We start from the raw sequence: 16234 nt of genomic DNA, 5'->3' as shown, positions 1-16234 counted from the left end.
AAACTTTTAAAAACCAGGGATTGCTGCACATTTTGAAAAGTAACCTGATACTCTTTTCACAGCAGCTTGTACAAGCAGTAACTGAAGCACAGCTTGCAGATAAGCTGGATCTCTGAGCTGTATATAAATGGAAATTCAACAACCAAGTAGCTATTTGATAACTGGTCACTCGTCCCCAGACCAATGACAATGACCTTCGACCTGCAACAACTGCGAGATTGGCTTCAAGGTAGCTGAAATGCTCGGGGCTGTGATCAAGAATGAGAAAGCACCAGGTCTTGTCAAGTTCACAAGTTAGCTCTGTTTTTTGCAGCTGTTGATGTAAGCTGTGACCTCTGATTACCTTTGGAAATGTTGACCAACTACCCTTACAAACCAGTGAAAGCATGTGGAGAAGGATGATTGAAAAGCACTGTTCTAGTCAGCACAAAAATAATCTCAGCAAATCCTGATTTTCCATTCTTCTGCTCATAACATCTTTCCTGCTATTTGCTTCTGAGAGAGAAGTAAGGGAGTTTACAATATGGAGATTAGAATTCTAACTTGTAGAGTTATATTCTCAAGCTTTATAATTATTTATTAATAGTATTGTTTACTTTAAAAGCTAGACTGTGCTCTCTTTTAAGTCAGATAAAATGGAGAATTGTGTGAATTTATATAATCATTAACTTCTACAGTGGCTATGGGACTAGTGCGGCTTGATTTCTAACATATAACCCAAGTAAGGCATAACAATGTCTTATACTAATTTGCTTCCTTAGCAAATGGAACTAATATAGCCCTGGCTAAATAGAGGAAAAGCACCACTTTTAGATGGTACCAAATTGGATGCTCACAGTGCATCTCAAATGGAGGGGGAAAAAATTAGATATAGCTATTTTTTGTTAAACCATCCCTTTCAGATGAACCCATCTCTGTCTTGATCACAGAAATAATTCTGTATCATCAATGAGCAAGAAAAGGAAAATCAAATTTGGCAGTGGTCCACTTCATTCGGGTGCTCACCAAAAACAAAAAAAAAACTTACAACTGTGCAAACCCAATCCTACGTTTGGTTAATGTCAGTAAAAATGTCTAGCCTCTAATGTAATTCTGGATTTTAAAAATGTTATCAATGTGAATCCTTCTGTGAACTTTGCTTGAAAACGAATGTCAACCACGTGTTTCCATGCTGTATTATTCTATGACTCTAAATACGCACCAGCAAATGACACCTCACTTTGAACATTCTTGAGATATTTAGAATACTATTCACAGACTTACAAAAGATTTCAAAAATGTGATCAATCAACAGGTGTTTGACTAGTCCCTTAAAAAAAACTATGAAATTCTGAACATGCTGTGAACAACGTCATGATAACAGATTGGAAACCTAGATATTTGTGGTCATACTGAACTTTTTATTGCTTGTGTTTCAAAGCAGAACATGCAGTGAAAAAATAACTGCAGAAGTAAATTCAGTGGCTGTCTGACAAAACCCTTGTGAACCCATCTGGCAAGTGTCTGAAAAACTTCAAGTAGAGAGACTTAAAGGGAAGAGATAAGAGGAGGCTGACAATTCCTTTCAGCAGGACGGCATCTCCTGAGGGTTATATGCCAGATTGTGTTCATGTTTTACCCTTCCAGGAATATACAAAACAAGGAGTTAAAAACCACTGCTACTCCTGGCTCATATAGATTAGTGGGCTGAGGAGCCACTGTGGACTATTTCACAGTGAAGGTCACAGCTTGAGGACAGCCATTCAAAACCCCTGAACTACAGGTAAAACAGAGATCTCTCTTGCTGAATGCTGGAAACCAGGTCAGTCAATGAAATCATCAAGAGGGGAAATAGGACAAAAGCCTCCCAGCTAACTGCAGATAAAGAATTTAGAAATCAATTGCTACACCAAAAACGTCAGAAGTGCTAGTATCAACTGAAATAAATAGCCACAACATTCCGACATCTTATCTTTACAGAACTGAAAGATTTAAGATGATTCACTTGCCTTTTTACTCAAATTACATTTCTAACCCAAATCTAAGTGCAGTGTTTATCTTTTCTCATGTTTAGTGGTAGTATACTCACCTATTCTTAAACTCTGAAAAAGCTGGTTAAATTTATCATTTTTTTAAAAAGGCCACTTTTTGATTGGAAAAAGCTTATTCATGAGAGAAGGCACCTTTATAAATTACAGAAATTGCTGATGAAACTCAACAGGAGGAGGTCTGCTGAGTTACAGCACCAGTTTTTGTTTTTGTTTCAGATGTCCAGCATCTGCTCTGCTTTGTTTTACTTTTATCAATGAACTTTGTTCCAACTAATTGAGAGGGCAGTTGAATTAAGAAAGGGAGTCACTTAATCTTTCCTCTTCTGGGAGCATATCATTTTGACGTATACTCTCCAGAATCATTACTCAAAAGATTAATCATAATAGTTGATATTCAGATGTGATTCTCCAATCTTCTTTCCTTCAGAGAACCTCACTCACTGAGCTATGCTGCATACATGCCAGCAGTTACACTTCTGAGTATCTGACACAAAGTTAGACAGCATTTTCGACACTGTAGATGCTAGCATTAAGTTACAAAAGGGATAGGAATAGATTAAGTGAATTAGCAAAACTGTGCAGATGGAAGTTCAATGTAAGCAAGCATGAAATTATCCATTTTGGACTGAAAAAAGGATGGATCAGGGCACCCTTTCAATGGCATAAAGTTAAATACCGTGGACATCCAAAACAACTTGGGGGTTCAGGTGAACAGATCTTGAAAATGTCATGAACAGGTATAGAAAATAACCAAGAAAGCTAATGGAATGCTGGCCTTTATATCTGCAGGACCCGAGTAAAAGGATGCACACGTTATGCTAGAGTTATACAAAGCCCTGGTTAGATCTCACTTGGAGTACTGAGCGCATTTCAGGGCACCACACCTTAAAGGATATATTATCTCTGTTCCAACACAGAATACAAAAGATGGCAGCGGAGTCGCAGGGATGCATGTGGGCCCTTGCCCAACACTCATTCTCTCCCATGCTTTCTTTTTCTTCCTTTTTACTTCTGCTCCTTTTCCTTTGTTTTGTCTTTCATTTTTCTTTCCTTTGGCAGATTGGCTTGTGGTATCAGGGCGGCAGTGAGCACTGGCAGCATCCCGATGGTTGGAGGCCACTGCACCTCCCAATGATCAGAGATGGCACGGAATCAAGGTGGCAACATTTCAGGGGGCTGCAGCCGGAACAGGACTCTTGGAATGGTGGCGGCCTGGCCTGGCAGCAGAGCCAGAGACTCCTGGCTACGGTAGGCACTGAACGGGGACTTCTCGTTATCGGTGAGGCAGCACTGGAGCCTGGGACTACAGTTTGCAGGACAAGCATGCCTTCGGTGTGGGACTCAACAGCGAGGTAGGCCTAACAGAAAGGTATGGTGACTCCTATGTTGGTGGGTGCAGTGCAGACGGTGGCAAGGCAGTGGAGATGACGTGGTGACACAGTGATTGCTGGTGAGCCTGCTCAGGACTCATGACAGAGGCAACAAAATGAAGATAGACTCTCTCATCTTTTTATTCTTCAACTATTCAAAACACACCGTATTGTGGCAACAGTTGAAGCATTTCATTGTATTTTACTGCATTATTCACTGTAGAATGCAAGTGACAATAAATCATTCAAATTGGCTTTGGATGGAGTACAATGTATGTTTCCAAAAATGATAATTTGATTTCAGGGGTTGAATTATGAAGAAAGGTGATACAAATTAGCCCTGTTTCCTTTAGAACCTAGAAGGTTAAGGTGTGATCTAAATAAACAATTCATTTTGGTTGGGGATTCTAGAACTAGGGGACCTAGTCAGAAAATTAGGGCCAAACTGTTCAGGAGATACGTGTAGAAGTGCTTTTCCACAAAGGGTGGTAAATATTTGGAACTCTATTTCACAAATGGCAGTTGATGCTAGATCAGTTGTTAATTTTAAATCTGAGATTGGTAAATCTGTGTTCAAAGGTATTATGGGATATGAGCCAAAGACAGGTTTGTGGAGTTAGGGTACAGATCAGCCTTGATCTCATTAAATGGTGGAACAGGCTCAAGGGGATAAAGAGAAGTTACAATCAGACTTGCGACCATCCAGGCCATTGCAGCTGAATGATTTCTATCTGCACATTTTGCACTTCCTAACTTAGAGTCATAGAGATATACAGCATGGAAACAGACCCTTCGGTCCAACCCGTCCATGCCGACCAGATATCCCAACCCAATCTAGTCCCACCCACCAGCGCCCGGCCCATATCCCTCTAAACCCTTCCCATTCATATACCCATCCAAATGCCTTTTAAATGTTGCAAATGTACCAGCCTCCACCACTTCCTCTGGCAGCTCATTCCACATACGTACCACCCTCTGCGTGAAAAAGATGCCCCTTAGGTCTCTTTTATATCTTTCTCCTCTCACCCTAAACCTATGTCCTCTCGTTCTGGACTCCCCAACCCCAGGGAAAAGACTTTGTCTACCTATTCTATCCATGCCACTCATAATTTTGTAAACCTCTATAAGGTCACCCCTCAGCCTCCGACGCTCCAGGGAAAACAGCCCCAGCCTGTTCAGTCTCTCCCTGTAAATCAGATCCTCCAACCCTGGCAACATCCTTGTAAATCTTTTCTGAACCCTTTCAAGTTTCACAACATTTTTCCGATAGGATTGGGAAACTAGATGGGAAATTTCCCAATTCCCTTTTTTGTTCAACATCACCAAGAAGACCAACTGTAATACACCAATTCAACAAAATAAGTGATAAAGTCTCTGACAATTCATTCACATCACATTTAACATAAGACAAGTTAGAGTACTTCATAGACAGTTATAAAAAAAAAATCCCACTCAGCAAGGGCACTAGGAGGAACTAAAGGGTCGGACAAACAGCAAGCTTTCAGGAGCTACATTATACAGAGAAAAGAGACCAAGATGACGGCCCATCCACACTGAAATGACCTCTCTTTCAGGTCTGTTTCGTGTAACCCAGTTCAGATGAGTACAAGACAAAAAGCTTCAACTTCTACTCTCCTTTCAACAATTCCTCAGCTCTGTATTTTGTCTTCAGAAAGGAGACGGATGATGCAAAATTCTAATTAAAATGGAAGAGTGTGAAATAGATAGAATAAGCAGCATGAGCAGGGAAGTAGAGAAAAGACTGACCTCCTTGAAGATGGAAAACTCGCTGAAACCTGATTCATTATATTCTGGGCTGGTAAAGGAAGTCTGGGAGGAAATAGAGGATCATTTTCAATCCTCACTAGACATAGATACCATAACAGAAAACTGGAAGTCGGTAAACGTTGCACCATTTAGGGTAGGAGGGATAGGCCAAATATTTATAGGCTGGTCAGCCTGCTGTCAGTGGTGGACACACGAAAGGAATCAGTACTGAGAGGTGCAATTAACTTATTTAGAAAGACCCGATTAATCAGGAATTGACAGCATAGTTGTGTTAATGGAAAGTTGTGCTTTATTAACTTAACTGATTTTTTTTGAAAAACTAACAAGGAAAATTGAAGAGGGTATGGCAGTGAAGGTGGCCTACAAGGATTTTAGTAAGACATCCGATAAACTCATATGGCAGGCTGCTTAGAAATATTAAAGCACATGGGATACAAGGAAATGTGGCGAGTTGGATGCAAGACTGACTCAGTGACAGGGAACAAAGCCGACTGGTTGGTGTTTGCTTATGCAAATGGAAAGTTGCTTCAGTGGTCCTCCGTGTTGACTATCTTGCTGTTGGTATTTATTAGTGATTTAAACTTAAATTTAGGAGACCGAATTGGGATTTATTATTGTCACTTGTATCTCGATAGTGAAAAGTTTGTTTTGCATGCTGTACAGGCAGATTATAGTATACAAAGATCATAAGGGGATTGAACAGAGTGAGGAATAGAAAGTTAATGGCTGCAAAGGTGCACAAAAAGCAAGATCAACATTAGATTTGAAATTTCAGAGGTCGATTCAAACGTCTACTAACAGTGGGGAAGAAGCTGTTCTTGAACCTGTTAGCACCAGTGTTTAAGCTTCTGTATCTCCTGCCTGATGGACGAGGTTGAGAAAGATTATAATCAGGTGGGAGGGGTCTTTGATATTGGCTGCCTTTGAGACAGCAAGTGTAGATAGAGTCAATGGATGGAAGGTTGGCTTGTAAGATGGATTAGGCTGTGTTCACAATTCTCTAGTTTCTTATTGTTCTAGGCAGAGCAGTTGCTGAACCAAACTGTGATGCATCCAGATAAAATGCTATCTATGGTGCATCTGTAAAAGTTGGTGAGTGTTTTTATGGACATGCCAAATTTCCTTAGTCTTCTGAGGAAGACGAGACATTATCGTGTCTTCTTGATCGTCGCATCTACATGTGTGGTCCAGGACAGATTGTTAGTTATTGTCACTCCCAGGAACTTGACGCTCTTGACCATTTTCACCTCAACTTCACTGATGTAGATAGGGATGTGCCCTCCTCCTTGCTTTAAAAAGTCAATGATCAGCTCTTCAGTTTTGCTGGCGTTGAGAGATTGTTATCTTTACACCACACCACCATGCACTAGTTCCTGCAACCTGTCTAGTCATTGTTTGATGGTGTTTGATGGCCTACAACGATGGTATTGTTTAACCCACTTGCCCAAAGCTTTGAAATCAGGTCGCATTTAGTTGGCAACCACCCTGTTCACTATCCAATTGATTTTTATTTTCTCTGCAAATGTGACCAGGTGTGCAGCGAATTTGTAGATGGACTTCTGACCAAATTTGGCCTCTCCCATTCATGAGTATAAAGGGAGTACAATAAGGGGCTGAGTATGCAGGGCACTGGTGTTGAGGATTGTTGGGGAGGAGGTGCTGTTGTCTCACTGATTGGGGTCTGTGGGTCAGCAAGTTGAGGACCCAATTGCAGAGGGTGGAGCAGAGACCTAGGTCGCGGCGTTTGGAGATTAGTTTGGTTGGGATTATAGTGTTGAAGTCTGAGCTGTAGTTGACAAATAGAATCATGTAAGTATCCTTATTGTTCAGATGTACCAGGGACGAGAGTACAGCTAGGGAGACAGCATGCAGTGAACCGGTTACATTAGTGGTTAAATTGCAAGGGATCAAAGCAAGATGCGAGGCTACAGATGATATGAGCCACTACTAACCTCTCAAAGCACTTCATAATTATAGAGGTCAGAGCCACCAGGCGGTAGTCACTGAGGTACGCTGCATGTGTTTTCTTTGGTACCGGGATGATGGCAGTTTTCTTGGTGGGGACTTCAGATTGTAGCAGAGAGATTAAAGATGTCGGCAAATGCTCCCACCAGCTGTTGCACACAGTACCTGTGTGCATTGCCACGGACTCCATCTGGGCCAGCCGCTTTTCATGGGTTCACTCTCAAGGCGGCTAACTTGGTGTCTGCAGTGGTGACTGAGGGAACAGGTGCATCGGAGGCTGGTCAGAGCAGATACCATTTCGCTGACCTTCTGTTCAAACAGTGTGAAACAGAATGAGCACATCAGGGAGCGATATATTTTTATCTGCTATTCTGTTCGGTTCACTTTGGAGCACCTTATGTCATGTAGACCTTTCAGACAATGGGTATCCATGTGGTTAGTTTGGGTCTCCAACTTAGTACAGTACTGCCTTTGGTATCTCTAATGGCCTTAGAGGTGGTATCTGAATTTCTTGTAAAGGTCAGGTTTGTCTGAATTGAATGCCGCACACCTGGTCTCATTTGCAGAGAAAATAAAAATCAACTAGATAGTGAACAGGATGGCTGCCAACTAAATGCAGCCTGACTTCAATGTTTTGGGCGAGTGGGTCAAACAGTGACAAATGGAATTTAATCCAGAGAAGTGAAAGGTTATGGTCTAATGAGGACAAAGAAACCAAGGGAGTACACAATAAACATGAGTTGAAGAGTGTGGTGCTGGAAAAGCACAAGTCAGGCAGTATCCAAGGAGCAGGAGAATCAATGTTTCCGGTGTAAGCCCTTCATCAGGATTCCTGAAGGGCTTCCGTCCAAAATTTCAACTCTCCTGCTCCTCAGGTGCTGCCTGACCCACTGTGCTTTTCCAGCACCACACTCTTCAACTCTGGTCTCCAGCATCTGCAGTCCTCACTTTCTCCACAATAAACATGAGGATATTAAGAGGGATAGAGAAAGTGAGAGACCTTGAAGTGCATGTCCACAGGTTTTTGAAGGTGGCAAGACAGGTATTTAAAACTGTAAAGGCGGCCTATGTGAAGGCTTTGTCATCGATGTCATAAACGCCTACTGAAATAACTCCGTGAAGGCCAGTATCACATCAAGTCACCCTTTATTTACATGAGTACATGGACCCAGTTAGCTCAGAACTGGCTCCTAAAGTGAGCAGAACCCTCAATTGGTCTGTTTGTATCTGTCAGCTAGGACTTACTGATTAGCCTCGGTTAACAGCACCAATCAGGGAACTCATTCTGGCTGATCTTGTTCCAATCATCACAACTACAAAAGTAGGATATAATGCTGGAACCATGTGACATTAGTTAGGCCACAGGTAATGTTGTATACAATGCTGGCCACCACATTACAGAAAAGACAATTCCCACCAGAAAGCGTACAAAAGAGATTTACAAAACTATTGCCAGGGCTTGAAAAGTGTAGTTATTAGGAAAGATTGGTTAAGTTAGGGTTGTTTAACTTAGAACAGAGAAGGCCGAGGGGTGACATAATCAAGGTGTAAAAAATGATGAGGTGTTGGATACAGTAGACAGGAAGGCCTGATTCCCCTAACCTAGCTCAATCGATTGGGCAGCATGGTGGCTCAGCGGTTGGCACTGCTTCCTCACAGCAGCAGGGACCCAGGTTCAATTCCAGCCTCAGGCGACTGTGTGGAGTTTGCACATTCTCCGTGTCTGCGTGGGTTTGCTCCGGTTTCAAGATGCTCCTGATGTATGGTCGGAACTGACAGCCAGACTACTGCGACCCCTAGGACTCAACGGCACACAAACCAACAGCCACGCTCAGACAACAACTCACCAGAACGAAGGACCCGATACCCAACATGAGCAAGACGAATGTAGTGTACAAAATACCATGCAAGGACTGCACTAATCACTATATAGGACAAACTGGAAGACAGCTAACAATCCGCATACATGAACATCAACTAGCCACGAAACGACACGACCAGCTATCCTTGTAGCCACACACACAGACAACAAGCAACATGAATTCGACTGGGACAACACTACTATCATAGGGCAAGCCAGACAGAGAACAGCCAGGGAATTCCTAGAGGCATGGCATTCATCCACAAACTCCATCAACAAACACATCGACCTGGACCCAATATACCAACCACTACAGCGGACAGCTGAAACTGACAACCGGAAGCGGCAGGGACAGACCACTATAAACACTGGAGGAAACATCAAAGAAGCACTTTGCAGGAGGCTCCCAAGCACTGATGAGGTCGCTTAGCCAGGGGACGAAACGTTTGCAACAAAAACTTCCAGCTCGGCGAACAGAACCACAACAGACAAAATGTAGAGTAATAAGGGAATGGGTCTGGGTGGGTTACTCTTTGGAGGGTCCACGTGGACTAGTTTCCACATTGAAGAGATTCGATTATATTGGGCACAAATTTAAAGGTGGAAGAATTAGAGGGGGCATGAAGTAAATCTTTTTCACCCAGAGGATTGTGGATGCCTGGAATTCACTACCTCATTTAGTTGTTGAAGCAGATTAAAGTGGAAACCCGAACCTCTTTTAGGAGGAATCTGGATCTGCACCAGATGTGCTATAATCTACAAGATTACAGTGCAGGTGCTGGAAAGTGGTACAAAAATGGGTAGCTAGTTTATTCAGGTGGGCACAAACACTGAGCTGAATAGCCTCTACAGATGGCAGGATGCACAGAAAGTACAAGTCACAAATACAGCATTAGGAAGACAACCCAGGATATAATGTGATTGTAGGAGTACAAGGGGCAATGCTACGAGGAGATTTTTAATCAATGAAAAGATTTTCAACTTAAAGAGCAAGGAACCAGCATTAGTCAGCAGAGCAGGTGGACAAGGGGATTAGGGATAGGACGTGCGCTGTGGCTGCACAGACAGTTAGAGTTTACCTTTTTTTTTAAATCAACCTGTTCAAAGATGTTACTACACACCTCAGGAGAATGGGGGTACTTGAACCTGGGTCTCAGTCCAAGAGCTTGGACCACTGTGCCACAAGAGGGCCCCTACAGGTGAAGTTTATAGAAGACTGAAGATAGCTGATAGAAAGTGGATAATGAGATTGTACGAGAAGTTAATCAAGACAGGTCTACAGCAACAGGCTGAGGTAGAAATAAAAGCAAGCACTGATAGAGAGATGGAATTAAGTAGTTTACACTGGTTTGGATGCTGCCGGTCAGGTGAGCAGAAGCTTAGAAACCTAAAAGAGAAAAAAAGACAAGGAATATGATTTGATTGAAGATAAGCACAAAACAGCAGGAAAAGATCCAGAGTTTAACAATGAACACATCAGCAAATAAGATGCAATTGAAATGTACAAAAAAAGATTTTTCATCTAAAAGCACAGAGCACTCCGAATCAGACAGGTAAACTAACACCACCAATAGGTCAAATGTATCTGACCTAATACTGATTACTGGTGCGTGGTTATGAATTGTCATTAAGAAAATACAGATAAAACAGAAAAAGTGTTTGGGGGCATGGGGTGGGAGGTGAGAGTAGAAGAGTATCCTTGACACTAAGAAATGCTAAAGGACTGTGATGAGGAAGGACTTTGGGCATGGAAGATCAGGATATAGAATTAGTATGGATGAGAACAAGGAAGATCAATAGTCAGAGTATGCTGCTGGGTATAGTTTAAAGGCCCCCTAGCAGTGGCTATACTATTGAACACAAAGGTAATCAAGAAATAAAAGGAGTCGTGACAAAGATAATGCAATAATCGTGGGGGATATTAACCTTCATACAGACAAGACAAATCAAACTGGCAAAGGCAGCCTGGAGGGCAAGTTCATAGAATGCATTTGTGACAGTTTCTTAAAACCATACGTACGTGATTAACTAGGAGAAAGTGAGGACTGCAGATGCTGGAGATCAGAGCTTAAAAATGTGTTGCTGGAAAAGCGCATGTCAGGCAGCATCAAAGGAACAGGAGAATCGACGTTTCTTCAGGGCTTTCGAAGAAGGGCTTATGCCCAAAACGTCGATTCTCCTGTTCCTTTGATGCTGCCTGATCTGCTGCGCTTTTCCAGCAACACATTTTTAAGTATGTGATTAACTAACCAAGGAAAAAGCTGTTTAAAAAATTGTACTGCATAATATGAAAGGATTAATTATTAATTTCAATAAAGAGCTTACAGCCAGAATTATCATAATATAACATTGAGGGCCGAAGAGCCTGTTCTGTTCTATGTTATTTCTATGTTCTATAATGAATTTTGGGTTAAATATTTTCAATGAGATCCTTAAATTATGACAAAAACATAACCAAAACTGTCCTTCTACCTCTATTTGAAAATTCTTTTTATTTTTTAAAAAAATGAAATCTATTTTTCTAATCAACTTGCTCAGGGATGCTATAATATGCCTCTGGAGCAAGTGTCACTTGAACCCAGGTGCCTTGGTCCAGGGTAAGGACACTATAACTGTGTGCAATACACTTTCCTTATCTGTATTGGCCATAACACTATTCCGACCCCATTAGTTTAAATGGCGCAGCTATTGCATGATTTTCTTATAACTCGAGATTGCAGGAGCATGGAACTATCGCGTTATATCAGAACTGACTGCAGTTATAAAAAGCAAATGCACTGGTTACAAACTTATTAAAAAAAATGCAACAATGAATATAAAAACATCATTTTTTAAAAAGCCAGGGATTAGAATATTTTTCCTCTGATAGGGTTGAGAGGTCATGGAATTCTCTGTTCCAGAAAGCTGCAAAAGCTACATTGCATATGTTCAAGGCTGAGTTAAGTTTATTTCTGATCAACAAGGCAGTCAAAAGGTTCTAGGGAGGGGGAAAAAAAGTAAAGTTGAGTTGAAGCCCCATCAGATTAGCCACGATCTTACCAAATGTTTGGGATGCTGAATGGCCTAGTCCCAGTTCTGGTGAGCTGTTATTTGAGTTAACTCCATTACCATGAACATTTATTTTGTTCAGTCATGAGATGTCAACATTGCTAGCTGGCCTAGCATTTATTACCCTAGTTGCTCGAGAAGGTGGCAATGATCTGCTGTCTTGAACTACTCCAGTCCATTTCATGTAAATACAATTCCATTAGAGAGAGTGCATCCTAGGAGTTTGACCCAGTGACAGTGAAGGAACAGTAATATTCTTCAAAGTAAGGATGGTGAGTGGCTTGGAGAGGATCTTGCTGGTGGTCCTGTTCTTACGCATCCACCGTCCTTGTCTTTCTAGATGCAGGTGCCATCCAAGGAGGCTTAGTGAATTTATGCTGTGCATTTTCAAGATGGTACATTGCTGCTATTAAGCATTGGTGAGGTAGTTAATATTTATAGATGTGGTGCCAATCAAGCAGGTTCTTATATCCTGGATGGGGTCAAGCATCTTATATATTCTTGGAGCTTCACTCACCTCTGCAAGTGGAGAGTATTCCAATCACACCCTACTTACATTTTGAAAACATAATTCTATTGCCACTACATTTTCTCACTCCTCCCCAATTTTCTACTTTTTTCTCTCCACTTCACTTGAGGGTTCTAAGTAGAGCTCGGGTACAATTTCAAAAGGTCACATCTATTCCTTGTCCCATGCAAATGACCATTTTAAACACTAAAGGGTGATGGTTGATGTCAGCAGAGATGGAAAGGTGTGCAGGATTGTTCTTTTGTAAAATGTCCATTGATGAAATTCAACAATTTAAAATTCAGCAAATGTTTTGAGATAAACCATCTCCATTTTTGAACTTTTGACCTGCCCTTCATCTAACTTTGTAGGAACCTGTAAGTCAAAAATACCCACTGGCTGTTCCTTCCCTTACTCCACAGACAGATTAACAGATTGCACCTAATTTTGTAGCTCTTTGCCAGGAGTGATTAAATGGACTGCAATTTAGATACATTTCCTAATTGTCATCAACTTCCTGCAGAATAAACAGCAAACAAGGAAGCAGACTGGAATTGTTTCATTTATCTTCTCTGGTCTGATGGGTAGAACATTAGCTGAGAAGCCTTTTCACAAACTAAAAAAACGTTAATGGAACGTAATCTCTCCTTCAGATGTTAGTCAGGTTACATTTCAAAATGAGATTTATCTGCTCTACTCCAACGACATGTTTCTGCAGTTAGCAATTTACCAGACTTGGCTTTTCTGTACAATAAATGTGCATTGTTGCAGTGACTTTAATGTAGAAAAATGTTCCAAGGTGCTTTATAGAAGTGTAAGCAGAAAAGAATGGCTGTAGGAGTCAAACGAAATTGCTAGGAAATTTATACAAAAAGCGTTACTGGGAAAGATTATTGGTCAAACGGATAGGTGTTAGGATGAGTCTCAATGGAAGAGAGAGAAAATGAATTGCAGAATACAAGAGCTGAAGACCTGACTCCTGATAGTTGGGTAAAGTGAGGAGAATGTACAGAAGCTTTAAGTGAGTCAACTAGTGCATTAACCTGTGTATACAGATAGTAGTATAGACACACAAGTCAGTGAAGTGCTCAGTTCAATTCATCAAGGTACCTATAAAGAGTCAGCTGATCTGAGCCAGGGCTGTGGAACAGGATTAGGTGATTTAAAAAAATATATTTCTGCAAAGTGCTGGTCGACATAGTGACCTTCTAAGACAAAGTATGTGTGTAAATGCCTGGCAACAATAAGATGAAATTCAACTCTTTTGCCCCATGAGTCTGCTGACAAGTGTAAATTGACACACACACTGCCTCATTCTAACTCCAACACTTCCAAAAAGGAAGAAAATCAGGGGGTTAAAGCCAGTTAAGATTCAAAACATTCTTTAATTAATGACATATCTGTAATTGTAAAGAATTTGACAACTCAATGAAGTTTTTCAGGAGGTGACAAATCCCAAAAATGCATCACATAGCACAGTGGGAGAAGGGTGAGAATACAGACTTTTAAAACAGATTTTCAGTAATTAGGAGGAAATGGTGCCAAGTGGACTAGGTCACATTATATCCAATTAATAAAAGCCTTAAAAAGTTTAACAACTAATTAAGTCCAAAAATCATCAGTTCAAGAGAAGACTACGACGTACCATTCCTGCAAGACCTGGAAGTTTTGAACATCTGATGTTGACTCAGATAAATACCTCCGATTGCTCAAGGTCAGAATTGCTGAACCTAATTAAAATAACTCAGACAGTGGGAGGTCAGTTTTCGAAGCTAGTATTGGAGTCTGTTGTCACACCAACTCAGGCAGCAGTGGAAGAACAACAACAGGTAATTATCTAAATGAAGGGGATGTTAGTCTGAGCACCTCAAGCCACTTGCGCTCAAATTAAATTGAAAAAGTCTAGCTTTCTGGGAGAAATTGAGGAATCCAAGTAGGACTAAATAAATATCAAAATTAAAAAATTATTAGAAACACAACTAGAAATGCAATAGCAAATAGGACCAAATATTTAGATGGACAACCAGTACAATATTAGATTAATAAATTAACTTCCCAGTGGATGGAATCACAATACAAATAAAGATGGTTGTTGCTGTTGGAAGTCTATTAACTCAAGGTCATTACTTCAGATGTTCACCCAAACCAGTGTCCCAGGTCTGACTAGGAGAGTTTAACTTAAGGAGAAGCTGGATGAGGAAAAAGGATTGTACGATATGCTGATAATTAGATGTAGACATAGCTTCATGTGGAACAAAACACCAATTACTCCAATTGGCAGATTTCCCTATTGTGAATTATATGTAACTGCTCACCAATGACCTTTCCTCCATCTTAGGGTTACAAAAGGGGCTATTCAATTCTTTTAGAGTCAGAGTGTCATAGAGATGTACAGCATGGAAACAGACCCTTCGGTCCAACCCGTCCATGCCGACCAGATATCCCAACCCAATCTAGTCCCACCTGCCAGCACCCAGCCCATATCCCTCCAAACCCTTCCTATTCATATACCCATCTAGATGCCTTTTAAATGTTGCAATTGTCTCAGCCTCCACCACTTCCTCTGGCAGCTCCTTCCATACATGCACCACCCTCTGCATGAAAAAGTTGTCCCTTGGGTCTCTTTTATATCTTCCCCCTCTTACCCTAAACCTATGCCCTCTCGTTCTGGACTCCCTGACCCCAGGGAAAAGACTTTGTCTATTTACCCTATCCATGCCCCTCAATTTTGTAAACCTCTATAAGGTCACCCCTCATCCTCCGACACTCCAGGGAAAAACAGCCCCAGCCTGTTCAGCCTCTCCCTCCTATAGCTCAAATTCTCCAAACCTGGCAACATCCTTGTAGATCTTTTCTGAACCCTTTCAAGCTTCACAACATCTTTCCAACAGGAAGGAGACCAGAATTGTACGCAATATTCCAACAGTGGCCTAACCAATGTCCTGTACAGCCGCAACATGACCTCCCAACTCCTGTACTCAATACTCTGACCAATAAAGGAAAGCATACCAAACGCTTTCTTCACTATCCTATCTACCTATGACTCCACTTACAAAGAGCTATGAACCTGCACTCCAAGGTGTCTTTGTTCAGCAACACTCCCTACAACCTTACCATTAAGTGTATAAGTCCTGCTAAGATTTGCTTTCCCAAAATGCAGCACCTAGCATTTATCTGAATTAGACTCCATCTGCCACTTCTCAGCCCATTGGCCCATCTGGTCCAGGTCCTGTTGTAATCTGAGGTAACCCTCTTCGATGTCCACTATACCTCCAATTTTGGTGTCATCTGCAAACTTACTAACTGTACCTCTTAGGCTCGCATCCAAATCATTTTGTAAAAGCTTATAATAATTTTGACTCTGTGATGCATTTTAAGGTCACAGCGTGTGGAGTCAGTGGTAGGCAACAGAATAGATAGTTTGCTGACTGAAAATAAGTAAGGGTTAAGGGGAGCTACTTGCAAAACTGGGAAGTGGGATTCCACAGGTTTCAATGCTGGTAACAAAAACTGTGCCGAGCAATGTTAACGATGTGAACTCAGGATTCAGAAGTATGATTTTAAAATTTCCAAAGGAAAGATAGGACAAAAAGAGAGAAAGCTGTTGGTAAAGCTACAAACTATATACATAATATTTTAATGAATTAGCCACATATAAAAAGGG

General features: G+C 41.3%; 1 protein-coding gene and 1 pseudogene across 1 annotated transcript in view; both read right to left on the bottom strand.

Moving 5' to 3' along the window:
• The window catches only part of LOC148148522 (uncharacterized), a 134656-nt pseudogene extending 127328 nt beyond the window's left edge, over positions 1–7328 (bottom strand).
• alcama (activated leukocyte cell adhesion molecule a) overlaps positions 1–16234 on the bottom strand; it is a 312067-nt gene that overhangs the window by 281857 nt on the left and 13976 nt on the right. The gene's annotated exons all lie outside the window — the stretch shown is intronic.

This window comes from Chiloscyllium plagiosum, unplaced genomic scaffold (genome assembly GCF_037043375.1).
Source record: "Chiloscyllium plagiosum isolate Xiang-an unplaced genomic scaffold, Cpla_swu_hap1 HiC_scaffold_12, whole genome shotgun sequence".
Lineage (NCBI taxonomy): Eukaryota > Metazoa > Chordata > Chondrichthyes > Orectolobiformes > Hemiscylliidae > Chiloscyllium > Chiloscyllium plagiosum.
The sequence above is the reverse complement of the archived record's forward strand: the minus strand, read 5'-3'. Positions and strand labels throughout refer to the sequence as shown.